This window comes from Siniperca chuatsi, linkage group LG3 (assembly GCF_020085105.1).
Source record: "Siniperca chuatsi isolate FFG_IHB_CAS linkage group LG3, ASM2008510v1, whole genome shotgun sequence".
NCBI lineage: Eukaryota > Metazoa > Chordata > Actinopteri > Centrarchiformes > Sinipercidae > Siniperca > Siniperca chuatsi.
This window is the reverse complement of record NC_058044.1, coordinates 1,070,336-1,082,874: the sequence shown is the minus strand read 5'-3', so window position 1 is coordinate 1,082,874 and position 12,539 is coordinate 1,070,336. Positions and strand designations below refer to the sequence as shown.

The following is a 12,539-nucleotide window of genomic DNA, read 5'->3' as shown; positions in this document are numbered from 1 at the left end:
ATCTCAGCAGCCTCCCAGCTCCTCTTCCAGCAACGAGTTGGTGCAACCGGGGATTTTCTCCGGCTCAGAGGGGGACTGTGTAGAGTTCCTGGCGAAGTGCGGCCTGGTGTTTTTGCTACACCCATATCAGTTCCCGTCTGAACGATCACGGGTAGTCTACGTGGTGCTTCGGCTGGCCGGTCCGACCCTGCACTGGGCGGGGTCCCTGTCGGTTAAGGAAGAGGCAGTTCTCCATTCTCTGGGCCTCTTCCTGGCGAGGTTTTGCCAGGAGTTTGGCCCGCCTAACTTATGGTCATCTCTTAATCCACCATCCGCCTGCCCGCAGTCGCCTGCCTCCAGCCCTGAGGCTCAGCCGCCGCCGCCTGCCTCCAGCCCTGAGGCTCAGCCGCCGCCGCCCGTCCCCAGAGGGTCCCAGCCTCCGTCGTCCGTCCCCAGAGGGTCCCAGCCTCCGTCGTCCGTCCCCAGAGGGTCCCAGCCTCCGTCGTCCGTTCCCAAAGGGTCCCCAGGCTCAGCCCCGGCCTCCAGCCCGGAGGTCCGTCAGCCGCCAGTGTCCCCAGGTTCAGCCCCGGCCTCCAGCCCGGAGGTCCGCCTGCCGCCAGTGTCCCCAGGTTCCGCTCCGGCCTCCAGCCCGGAGGTCCGCCAGTCGCCTGAATCCCCAGGCTCCGCTCCGGTTTCCAGCCCGGAAGTCAGCAGCCTGCCAGAGGCCGCTCCGGTCTCCAGCCCGGCCCAAGCTCCTGGTCGACCGCCCGGCGTGTCTGGACCCAGATAAGCTCCCCGGATCAGCTTGGTCCCTAGGGACAGGCCGCGGTGTCGGGGGAAGGGGGGGTCTTTTGGCCCTCGGGAGCTGGCCGTGGAGGGGGGGGTACTGTCACAGTCTGTCTTGTTCTCTCCAACCACTCCCCTTCACTCTGCACTCCCTCACCTGAGTACTAATTCCCAGCACCTGTCACCCATCACACACCTGAACGTAATCAGCCACTCTACTCCTCCATAAATTCCAACTCCTCACCACAGTCAGTGTCCGGTCTCGTTGGAATGAAGGACAGTACTCTTACTCCTGCCTCCATTACTTCACGGACTCACCCTCGACACGATACTACGAATCCGAACCTCGATCCCGACTCCTGTCATCTCCAGTTTCCCGAGTGTGTCTCTCCAGCTCCAACTCCTGTGTGTCTCCAGTCTCCCTAGTGTGTCGCTCCTGTTCCCGGTCCTGTGTATATCCACTCATCTCCAGAATCCTTCTGCCACTAGTGTAAGGGACGGTATCTTTATCTCTTTCATCCATTCATATCTCCTGTGTTTGAAATAAACTCTCTCAGTATCCTCACCGTGTCTCCGGTTGTTCTGTCCGTAACAGCCCGTGTCAGCCCACTCTTTTTGCCTGAAAATACAAATAAAAAAGTTGCACAAATAAAAAACTGACTGACCTTCTGGTCCTGAGCTGGTGTCTGACAGACTCTGCACCAGATTGTTCCTGGGTATCTTCTCTAAAACCTTCTTGGTCACCTTCAGAGCTCCATGAAGTTTATAGGTGTTCACCATCAGATCCACTGTGTCACATGATTCCCACAGTTATATGGATATTTAGCTCAAGTCCAGGACCGACACTCTGAAGACGGAGCTTTGAACCCTCACTTACACTAAGAGGATTCAGGCTGTCAGACCAGTTCTGCCTCTCCCTCATATCTCAGCAGTGAAGTCAGCTTAGATTAAAATCTAACTTGATGCCTGCTGCTGATTAAAACTCAACATGAAATGGCTCATTTTGGCCAAAAAATCACATATTATAGAATAAGTAGTGAATGAATTCATGAATATTCAGATCTAGAAACAGTCAATAACAGTGTTGAAAGAATGACTCACTGCTCTCATTTAGTATAGACAGATAATATATATATTATGTAGCCCCAAAATAGTTTCTTCATCAGAGGTGTGTCATGTTACCTGTCAGGGCTCTCACCTGTTAAAGTCACGTCCAGATGAGGTCAAAGAGACTTTCTATCTTCGTCTGCAGACGCCGACAGACGCTGCTGGTGTCTGTGTTCATCTGACCGACAGCCGTCACATCCTCATACTTTCAAATCCAAATCCAGAAACGTCAGTGTGACGTGAGAGCAGAAACCCAGTGTGAGCTGCAGAGCTGCCAGTCAGCAGCAGGCGGCAGTGTTGCAGAAGCTCTGGCAGTCAGCGCTCTGATGGGAGAGTTTTCACAGCAGCTGGAGACGCTGACAGAGCTCCACAAAGTCCAAACTGCAGGAACACTGAAGCCCCAAAAACAAGAAGGAAAAGAAAAACAGGTTTATTATTGAATGTGGAGGGAGAACAGTCTGTAAACTCATGACAACATGTGACAAACACAAACTGCATCAACAAAGAGACAGAGAGGTCGACTGAAACTAACCTGCACATATCTGACACACATTTACAGTCAAACTGTCTCTTTCAAATATTTGCTCTGTGTGAATTCAATAACAACACCATCAATGTTTGCTGGTTTGAATTTAAAGGAACAGTTCACATTTTTCAAGTTTTAATATCTTAATACAAAAGTCTGTACGTTGACAGGGTGGTTGGTGGCTGCAGCAGTCTGAGTTACACAAATCAAGTGTTGATCTACAACGTTACAGTCTGTTTTAGAACAAAGTTCCCTCTTTGTGTTTCTGTACCTCCACTGCAGCTCAACAAGGAAATTTGATTTTAAATCAAACATGTTTTAGGTCATGAATGTATTGAATTTACTATGTTAGTAAAGGGAGAGAAAACTTATTCCATAAGTTCAAATTTGAAGGTGTAACAGGAAGAAAATGTGGAAAAATCAGGGGCTGAAACTTTGTGAAGGCACTGTGTTATTTCTCATCATTCTTCTCAGTCACATGAGAAACACACAGAGCTCTGACTGGGAGGAAACTAATGAAGCTTTCTGACACCATGTTTTCTAAGTTTTTGGCTTCACTGTAACATCTAAGAAATGACGTCCTGAACAGTCTTTTGTCTGCTGGACTGTTTAAAGGCTTCACTAACATACTTTGGCTGTTTGATGATTCAACTTGAATGGAAAAAACATTTAAAAAAAGTTAAAAGCTGAATTCTGTCTTAATCTTAATATCCAAGTCTAGAAACATGAAACCAGTCAGTATATGTCGGTTTTTATAGAACAACTCCATTAAAGAGTGAAGACTTGTTTGGACAACTGAAAACAATGTTTGACGTTGACACTGGGATGAATTCGGCCGGCGAGGAATAGGACCCAAATGCAGACAGTTGAGGCAGACAGTGCAGTTGAGTGATTTCATTGAGAAATGGAGATACGTAGGCTTACAGAGTAATGAGACTGCCAAGGGTCGAAACCAGGAAGGCAGTCTAAACAGGCAAACACATCCAGAGGGTAGGAAAGATCAAAAAAGATCATGCAAAGGTTCAAAACAGGCAGGTAACAGGTTTAGGTCTCAGATACCAACTAACAGAATCCAGAGGCTAGAAAGCAAAAGGCATGAGACACAGTCCAACTTTAACAAAGTGGTGAGGGAACAATAGAAGTGGACCGGTATATGTAGAGTGACTAATGATGACGTGGGAACAGGTGTGTAGATGGGCGGGGCAGTCAGGTGATGGGGAAAGGAGGGAAAGTCCGAGGGCACATGGTGGATGGATGGAAAATGGCATAAAGGGGCCTGAGGACTGAGGACTGTGGCTGGAGAGGAGGGACAGAGAGACCGAAAGAACAAAAACAGAACTGAGGCAGACGTTGTGACACATGTATAAAATCTATGACAGTAGAAAATACTTGACATGGCAACTATCTATTTATCTATCGATTGTGTGTTTTAATGACTACTAATGCTGCATTCATGTGGTGTCATCAGAAAAATGACATTCTTGACTGGGAAAATTCACACGAATGCCCCCTAAAACTGGAACAACTCGGAAAGTCCGCGAAAATTTTGGTAAATGACATGCTACTAATACTAATACTAATACTATATTATACTGTACTAATACTGTATACTAATACTATTATACTAATACTAGAAACAGCTATCAACATGTTGTTTGAACACTCTGACCAATAAAATGTTGTTTCCACATTACGACTTAAAGCTCATAAACACACCGAAGTCGGAAGAATGAAGAAATGGGACCATCCAAGCAGCACATGAATGCACCATTCACAGACCTGTCACCTGTGACCAATCGCTGTGGACGTAGTGAGTAGGTTAATTCATGAAACATGATGTCATCATAGAACCACTGAGGAGGACTGTTGGTGGTGAGATCAGATCCTCTGTGAAATGAGACCTGGACAGGAACCTTTGAGCAGAACACAACAGATGGCAGATGGTTACTGTCACCTGACACAGGTTAGTTCCTGTTTATTGTAATGTGCTCCAGTAGCCACATGGAGACACTGGAGACCCACATGTGGCTCCATCTGTGCAAACTTTTGTTTGTCCAACTTCATTTTAAGTTCTACTGAAGTTAGGATTTCCCTTCATTAGAACTAAGAGGCCCAAAACAGGAAAAGCAGATTCAGACCAAAAGGAAACTGAAGTGTTTTTGGCTGTAAAGTGAATCAGCTGTTTGTTGTCTGTGACTGAGGTGAACGTTGTGGTCGTTCAGACGAGCCGCAGCCTCACAGCTTCTGTCTTCTTCAGTTTCATGGAGATGCTCCACTATTATCACCTGCTACCTTCCCTCATCAATAATACATTAGAGCTGCAGTTCACTGACCCGCCATACTGCCTGATCAGTCTTACAGTGTGAGTGAGTGAGTGAGTGTGGCAGCCTGCCTCTGTATTTACTCCCTGCCGGACTCCATTAAACCCGGTTTCATGTTCTTGGTGTTGATCTGAGCTTAGTGCTGCTGGTTGGATCTCAGTTTAAAAATACACCAAACTGAATATTTGGATATTAAGTATGTACAATCATCAGCCATCGGCACAAAGTAATAAAGCCAACAGAGCTGTACTCTTTTTACAGCTCCAAACTACATGACATAATGGCATTGCTCTTATTTTGGTAGTTTGGGTTTCATTTTAGTACTTTTGTTCATAATTTCTGTCAGTAATAATAACATCATATTCACCAAGTAATATTAATCCCAAAACATCAGATATAATAGTAAAACTCTGACAGGGAACGTTTTACTGCACAATGAGTACTTGAACTTTTCTTACTTACAAGAACTCGGAAAAGAGATCATATTTCACCAATATTAGCTTCTCTGCACTGGCTCCCTTACTGCTTGTTACTAACGCGACACCTTCTCTCTCCGGTAGTTCTGTGCTTTCTCATTTCTCTCCTTCTGTCGCTTTCAGCAGGTATTTCTGCCTCCGGAGCTGCAGAGTCTGGATCTGTGGTTGTGGGCCACCTGCTGCCCCTGTGTTCCTGCTCGACAACTGCTACTACAGTTGTTGTTATTGGCTCCGTTACAAATACTGTCATTATTATTCCTATGACTGTCATTCCTATTATTATTACTTTATTAATATTAAAATTACCACTACCATTATATTATTACTATTTTAAAATTCTAGGTGGAATATGCATTGTGCTTCCCTCTCCCCCACCTCTCTCTCTCTCTCAACCCAACACGGCGGATAGCTGCCCACCATTGAGTCTGGTTCTGCTTGAGGTTTCTGCCTCTTAAACGAAGTTTTTCCTTGCCACTGTCGCCAAGTGTTTGATCATCGTGGGAATTGTTGGGTCTCTGTAAATAATATAAAGAGTATGGTCTAGACCTGATCTATAGGAAAAGTGCAATGTGATAACTTCTGTTATGAATTGGTGCTATACAAATAAATAAAACTGAATACTTCCTCCACCAAACTCAGGTAACACCATTTATGACATTGAGTGCTACGATCTGCAGCGGAGACAACAGAACAAACAAAAGAGCTCACATCTCATCAACAGGTGCTTTAACTTCACTTCCTTTCTTAACCAACCGCAACGTTTTAAACAGGATCGCCTCGACCCAAACCACTCATGATCACGTATTTTATCACAAACATTGAACTCACCGTGCACTCCTGCAAGGCTTTCACAGCATGATGTCCTGGAGGTCCTGCGTTACGTCACCCTGCCTCAAAATCAGGTACTGCCAGTCAATCACATTGTCCTCTGGCTGGGTTGATCCCAGTCAGGATCAGCAGCAGGCAGATTGTAAAATCTATAAATCTGTGAACCATCATGGTACTTGTGTACATATTAAACCTGCTGCAAAAAATGGCACTTAAAAATGGCACTGCTCAGTGTGAGATCTTTAGTTAACAAAACCTTCCTCTTTGATGACATATGTGCCAATAAACAATAAACTTTATACAGCACTTCTCATAACATAGAATGGAACTCAAAGTGCTTCACAATGGAAACAAAACAATCAACGTATTAAAAATAGGAAACAAGGATCAAATTAGTAATAAAAACAAATTAATAATGATAAAAACAATCTTAAGATATAAAAACCATAAAACCAGTATGCAAAATACAAAAATATCAAGTAACAACACTGATGTAAAAATAAAAATAAAATCAATAAATATATCAATAAGTAAATGTGCAATTAGTTAAAAGCAAGTTCATAAAAGTACATTTTGAGCTGGTTCTAAAACTATCAACAGAAGTTGCTGGTTGTATTTGTGATGGGAGTTTGTTCCATACCTTTGAAGCATAACAACAAAAAGCTGATTCACCATATGTTTTGAAAACCAGCGCTGAACGACCTGAGTGTTACGGTTTACAGACAGGTGGGGGACACCAAGGGTGACAGGGATGAACTTTATTAAGCGAGAGCCAGGAGTGGAGAGGGTTAGGATGGGGAAGTCACTGGAGGTAATCTGAGACTGGGGGACCGCTGGAGAAGCCACAGGAGACTGAAGGAACCAAGGAGGACTGGTGAAGCCATGGAGGACCTGTGAAGCCACGGGAGACACAGGAAACCGGGGAAATGCTGGAAAATGAACACGAGTTACTTGGATCAAAGGTTGCTGGAGTCCTTAACATGAACGAGGTCGGACACTGAATGAGGTGAGTGGAGTGTTTATATACTGGCTGTGATTGTGGCTAATTGAGAGCAGGAGTGTAAGTGGGAGCAGGTGTGGGTGATTACAGGCTGGTGAGGCCATGACAGGCTGTGACAGTACCCCCCCCCTCCACGGTCAGCTCCCGAGGGCCGAAAACCCTCACAAAATCATAACAACACTTTAGACATGTTTATTTATGAATACGCTAAGCACACACTCCCCACCATGTGATGAGATGATGGACAACTTCAACTCTGTTGTAAATCAGATCATGGACAGCATTGCTAGCATCAGAACTAAAGAGACCACTGGAAAACCCCAAGCTCCTTGGAGAATCGGGGAAAATATGAGGAGCCTATGAAGATCCTGCCGAAGGGCTCAACGTAAATGGCGAAAGACTGAGCTGAAGGTAGATTATGAAATCTATAAATATACACTTAACTGCTATAACAAAGAAATGAAAATCTTAAGACAGCATCGTGTCTCACAAACAATAAAAATAATGTGACGGTGTAGTCCCCATTCGTCCAGGAGTGTTCTATCGTAAAAAATGTTTCAGTCGTAGTCATCTGGACACGGTTTTCAGAATCAAGATGTTTCAGGTCCAGCCTGCAGTCAGCTGGTGTAGCTGACAGAGTTAGGACAGAGCTCAAACCAACAACCCCACTATGAGTTCAGGACTTTAGAGATGCAGTGTTCAGTCAGCGATTGTTGGTCAACAAATACAGTGGTGTGAAAAAGTGCTTGCCCCCTTCCTGATTTTCTTTTTTTGCATGTTTGTCACACTTGTCACATTTTTCAGATCATCAAACAAATTTAAATATTAGTCAAAGATAACACAAGTAAACACAAAATGCAGTTTTTAAATGAAGGTTGTTATTATTAAGGGAAAACAAAATCCAAACCTACATGGCCCTGTGTGAAAAAGTGATTGCCCCCTAAACCTAATAACTGGTTGGGCCACCCTTAGCAGCAACAACTGCAATCAAGCATTTGCTATAACTTGCAATGAGTCGTCTCTTGTGACCACTCAGGGGTCCCTGACGCGCACACAGGGTTTTAAAATATTAAAGCTTAATGTTTGAAAAAGAGAAATTAATTTAGACACCTGATACAATACAAACTGACAACACATGCAAGAAAAATTAAAGAAACATGACAACTAACAAGTATGTGAGAAAATAAAGTATAGAAACTGAAAAAAGTTGAGCTTGTAGATTCTGGGAATTATTACATATATTCTTTCTTCTAATATTTCATCACTATTCTTCTTTATTTTAATCTATGTGCTATTTAATTATTCATATTTTGTTTTGTTTTTTGTGGAGACTTTTTGTCTTTTTTAATTTCTTCTAGATTCTCCTGTTTGCCTGAATGAAGCTTGTTTGTTGCAATCGGTTCGTTTTTGTGTCAGAGTTTGTTTTTCAGACTTTAATCAGAGACGGTGAAGGCAGCACGAGGCGTCATGTGACTCACAGGAGAGCGGAAGCAGAGGGAGGACAGCAATAAAATGAAATGCTTAGATACAGTGACTGCAGTGACGTAACCAAACGACACTGCTCCAGTACTGACGCTTTAATCTTCATCAGGTTCACGAGAGCTCAGGAAGAGGATGATGAGCTGCTGTTTCTAGATACTTCATGTTCATTTGAAGGCTGACAGAAGCATAAAGACCACAGTGTACAAGAAAACCACTCACACAGACCAATATAACAATCTTAACTCCACCAACATCTACAACAGAAAAGATCAGCTGCGAGGACCCTCCTACACTCCCGGGGCTCAGCAGGTGATGTGGAAACCTGAAGCCTCCAGCTCACATGAGAATGGACGTAGGAGACATCTTGTGTCCAACACATTTGCATATTCACAGATTTTTCAATAAAGGAGCACAATGTGGAAAAACTCTATCAGACAGAAAATATTTAAAGCAGATTTATTTTTATGTGTTTTAGAAAATGTCTGGAGGGGATCTTTTAATGTGGACTCAGTCTGGTCTGACTCCTGTTTGCATCACCCAAAGCATGATGGGAAGTGTGGTACTAACAACTCTGAACTTATTCAACCCAAATGGAGATTTAAAACAGCTGGAGTGACTAAATACATATAATTCTATCTTTTATGTTATTAGTTTTATGTTCCCTACTATCAGTCCATTTGTTGAGAGTATAAAGACTCAGAATGTCGCATCAACATGGTTCTTACATCCCTGAACACTGACACTCCCATCCATCCATTCACATACAGACATTTACTAGAAATGTACTGGAAATAACTCAAATTAAAAAAACATTTCAACCTTTAATGATCAACGTCATGAATAATAAAAACTCATCCTATTTACAAAAACTGTGGTACATTTGTCTGAAAAAAACATTCATATTTTTACATTCTTAAGTGTGCGTGGATCGGGACCTGATTTTATTGATAATAGATACTGTACTTATTTGTGTGAAAGAAAAGTAAAGAAAACCTAAAACTAACATCTTTATACCTTTACCCCACAAATCTGAATGAAAACATTTAAAAGGTGTTTCGAGGTATTTCAAATCACAGACATGCAGCGCATTTAACAAAAAAGAGAAGATGTGCTCTTATGATTATGAGTTAGTATGACTTACAGAAAGATGGTGTGTTTGTCAGCAGTGTGAGTGTTTCTCTAACAGGAGGAGACTCTCCCTCCTACAGTGAACACAGAGACACTGAGGAACCAGACCTGTTAGACCACCAGAAACCAAAGCCAGGATAAAGAGGTTCAGTGAATGTGGTGTTGAAGGTGTGGAGGTGGATCAGTGTGTCAGAGGAGACTCTGTAGAAGGACAGAGTGCCAGCAGGACAGTCCACATACACTGCTACTCTGTGAGAGAGAGGAGGAGGAGGAGGAGGAGGAGGAGGAGGAGGAGGAGAGGACTGTTGTTCTGTTATTGTGCCAGACAGAGTAACCACCATCATCAGAGCACTCCAGAGTCCAGGACTGATTATTTCCTCCAAACCTGCAGTCATCACTGTGTCCTCTCCTTCTGATTCCTCTGTAACTCACTGATATAAAAACTTCTTCCTCTCCACTCGACCTCCCAGTAACAGCGACCAGTCAGACCATTTCTACACAGCAGCTGATACCAGTGCTCAAACCTCTCTGGATGATCAGGATATGGCTGCTTCTCTCTCACTACTGTCACCTTCCTGTTGTCGTCAGACAGTTTGAGGTTTCTGTGTACTGTGTTTGTGTCCAGTGTGAGTTCACAGGCATCTGATGGAGAGAACAAGACACAATACAGCAGCAGTTTATCATCTAACACAGCTGATGGGTTTATTTGTTGCTTTATTAACAGACTGACTGTTAATTAGATCAAAACTTCAGAGTGACTCATCTTTTTGGATCTTCTTTCAAACTGAGAATTGAATGCAGATACACAAGCTTTTGATTTAAACTACTTTAACATGTGCTGCCTTGTTTTCATGAATCAAAGTGAACACACACTTACACTTCCTCAGACCAGGTTTCAGCCTCTGCTCTCCACCATGTTCCACCCTGGAGGAAGAAACAGAGTCAGGATGAACCTTCAGAAGCTTCCTCATCAATGATCTTCATAAACCTTCACTCAGATCCACCATTAAGACAAAACAGCTGTGTTTATAAAACACATTTCATACACAGACTCAATTAACTTTACATAAAATATTCAGAAGAAAACAATCAAATAATAAAAAGGTCAGAAAAAAGGAAACATCCCAAAAAACTGGAGGTAGTAAAATACTGAAAGGAAAAAAGATAAAAATATAATTTATAGTGTCGATGGTCCTAATGTTTCTGTCTGTTTGTCCCCTGTTGGTTCTCCTCCTGTGTGTGTGTGTGTGTGTGTGTGTGGGGCGTGGCCTCTGAGGAACTGCCAATCAACAACTGACACACCTGCTCTCCATCCACAATCACACCTGACAGCATATCTGCCCGGCTCTTCTCACCAGTCTTCACCGAGCAATGGGAGATTTGGAGAACAGAAAAATATATTTTGAAGAGAAATTATTCACAAGCAAAAAAAATTATTTCATTAGAGCAAACAAAAATCTATTCTGTGCTCAATAAATGTATTTGCATGTTTGCTGTTATCCATATTAAGGTGCAATAATAAGCCCTCTCACTCAGTTTTACTCATATGGCCTCAAATTCTTGCTCGGTGCACTGGAAGACTGCTGCACACTCGCTCACATCGTCTCTCTCAGCCTCTACGCCAGTTCATGGAGCTTCTCTCTGCTGCTTTGGTGCTACGGAAACAAAGATGTGAGTCGCTCTCCTCCTGGGCCTGTCTACTTCTTAGTGCCGGTTAGCATCATAGCTAGGCTAGCAGGTTAGCGTTTAGCAGAGGCCTGGAACAGCCAATCAGAGGAACAGTAGGGCGGGTCATGCCTTTGCCATAGTGGGATTTGCAAATTTGAGATGAAACAGCCAACGAGAGTTTACCTTCTCCAATTGGTTGATTTTGTTGCACATTGTAAGGCTGTGTCAAGCACAGAGGTTGAGAGAGAGAGAGAGAGAGAATGTTGTCTTCAGAATATAATTTATGTGCTTTAAAATATATTTTTCTCTGCTCCAAATGTCCCATTGCTCGCTCAGGAATGAGGCACAAATATAATGCCATAACATGGGAGGGATCCCTCTTCAGGACGGACAGACAGGAAATAGATGTCGTGTGGACAGAATAGACAAACATCAGTATTAAGTGTTGAATAAAGTCTCAGATCTTCTCAGCCTGATAATCAGAACATGAATGACCATTTTACTTCTCTTCATTGTTCAGTGTGACGTCGTGTTCATGTCAGCTGTTTTCTGTTTTGGAGGGAGGTTATTTTGCTCTGACCAATCAGCAGTGACTGACTTAACTTTCCCGGTGATGTCATTTTCAGTGGACAAAGAAGCTGTGGTAGAGGTTGTAGGAGCAGTTAACTTAACGTTTGTTATGTTGATTTAACCTGTAGAGCTGCAAACATTTCAGGGTTCATACTGGAGCAGAAGCTCACTGATAAGCTTTAAGGACCTTTCAAACAACGCGATTTGTGCTGCGCTCACCGCTGGCCTTGAGCACTTTGCTCGACGCTTACTGTCTTCACTGTTATCAGCAGTGCTGTTGGTTCAGATTGTGAACAGTCCTCAGCTTGTTGTCTCTCTTTGCTCTCTTGTTGTCTGTTCATACCTGAGAGTGTCCAGTCTCCAGCGTGGATCCTCCAGTCCAGCAGACAGCAGCTTCACTCCTGAGTCTCCTGGATGATTGTAGCTCAGGTCCAGCTCTCTCAGATGGGAGGGGTTGGATCTCAGAGCTGAGGCCAGAGAAGTACAGCCTTCCTCTGTGATCAGACAGCCTGACAGCCTGGACACACACACACACACACACACACACACACACACACACACACACACAGTACAGCATGTAATTTATTTAACCTATTTTAATGATTAAAATTAGCTAAATGTTAAATTTTCTAATCAGTCCACTGCTTTTAAATTCATTGTTACTAAAA

The 12,539-nt window shown here is 43.3% G+C and overlaps 3 protein-coding genes across 6 annotated transcripts in view; all 3 read right to left on the bottom strand.

The window, feature by feature from the left end:
- The window catches only part of LOC122873026 (NACHT, LRR and PYD domains-containing protein 12-like), a 657,912-nt gene that overhangs the window by 424,211 nt on the left and 221,162 nt on the right, over nt 1–12,539 (bottom strand). The gene's annotated exons all lie outside the window — the stretch shown is intronic.
- LOC122873083 (E3 ubiquitin-protein ligase Midline-1-like) overlaps nt 1–12,539 on the bottom strand; it is a 243,179-nt gene that overhangs the window by 32,901 nt on the left and 197,739 nt on the right. The window lies entirely within an intron of this gene.
- Nucleotides 1–12,539, bottom strand: part of LOC122873028 (NACHT, LRR and PYD domains-containing protein 12-like) — a 1,034,258-nt gene that overhangs the window by 997,914 nt on the left and 23,805 nt on the right. For 2 of the 3 annotated variants that reach the window (XM_044189269.1, XM_044189274.1), the window contains exon 3: nt 1,964–2,264. The exons of the other annotated variant lie outside the window; for it this stretch is intronic. The gene's annotated coding sequence lies outside the window, so the exon portion shown is untranslated. The remainder of the gene's footprint in view (nt 1–1,963; nt 2,265–12,539) is intronic. 3 annotated transcript variants of the gene reach the window in all.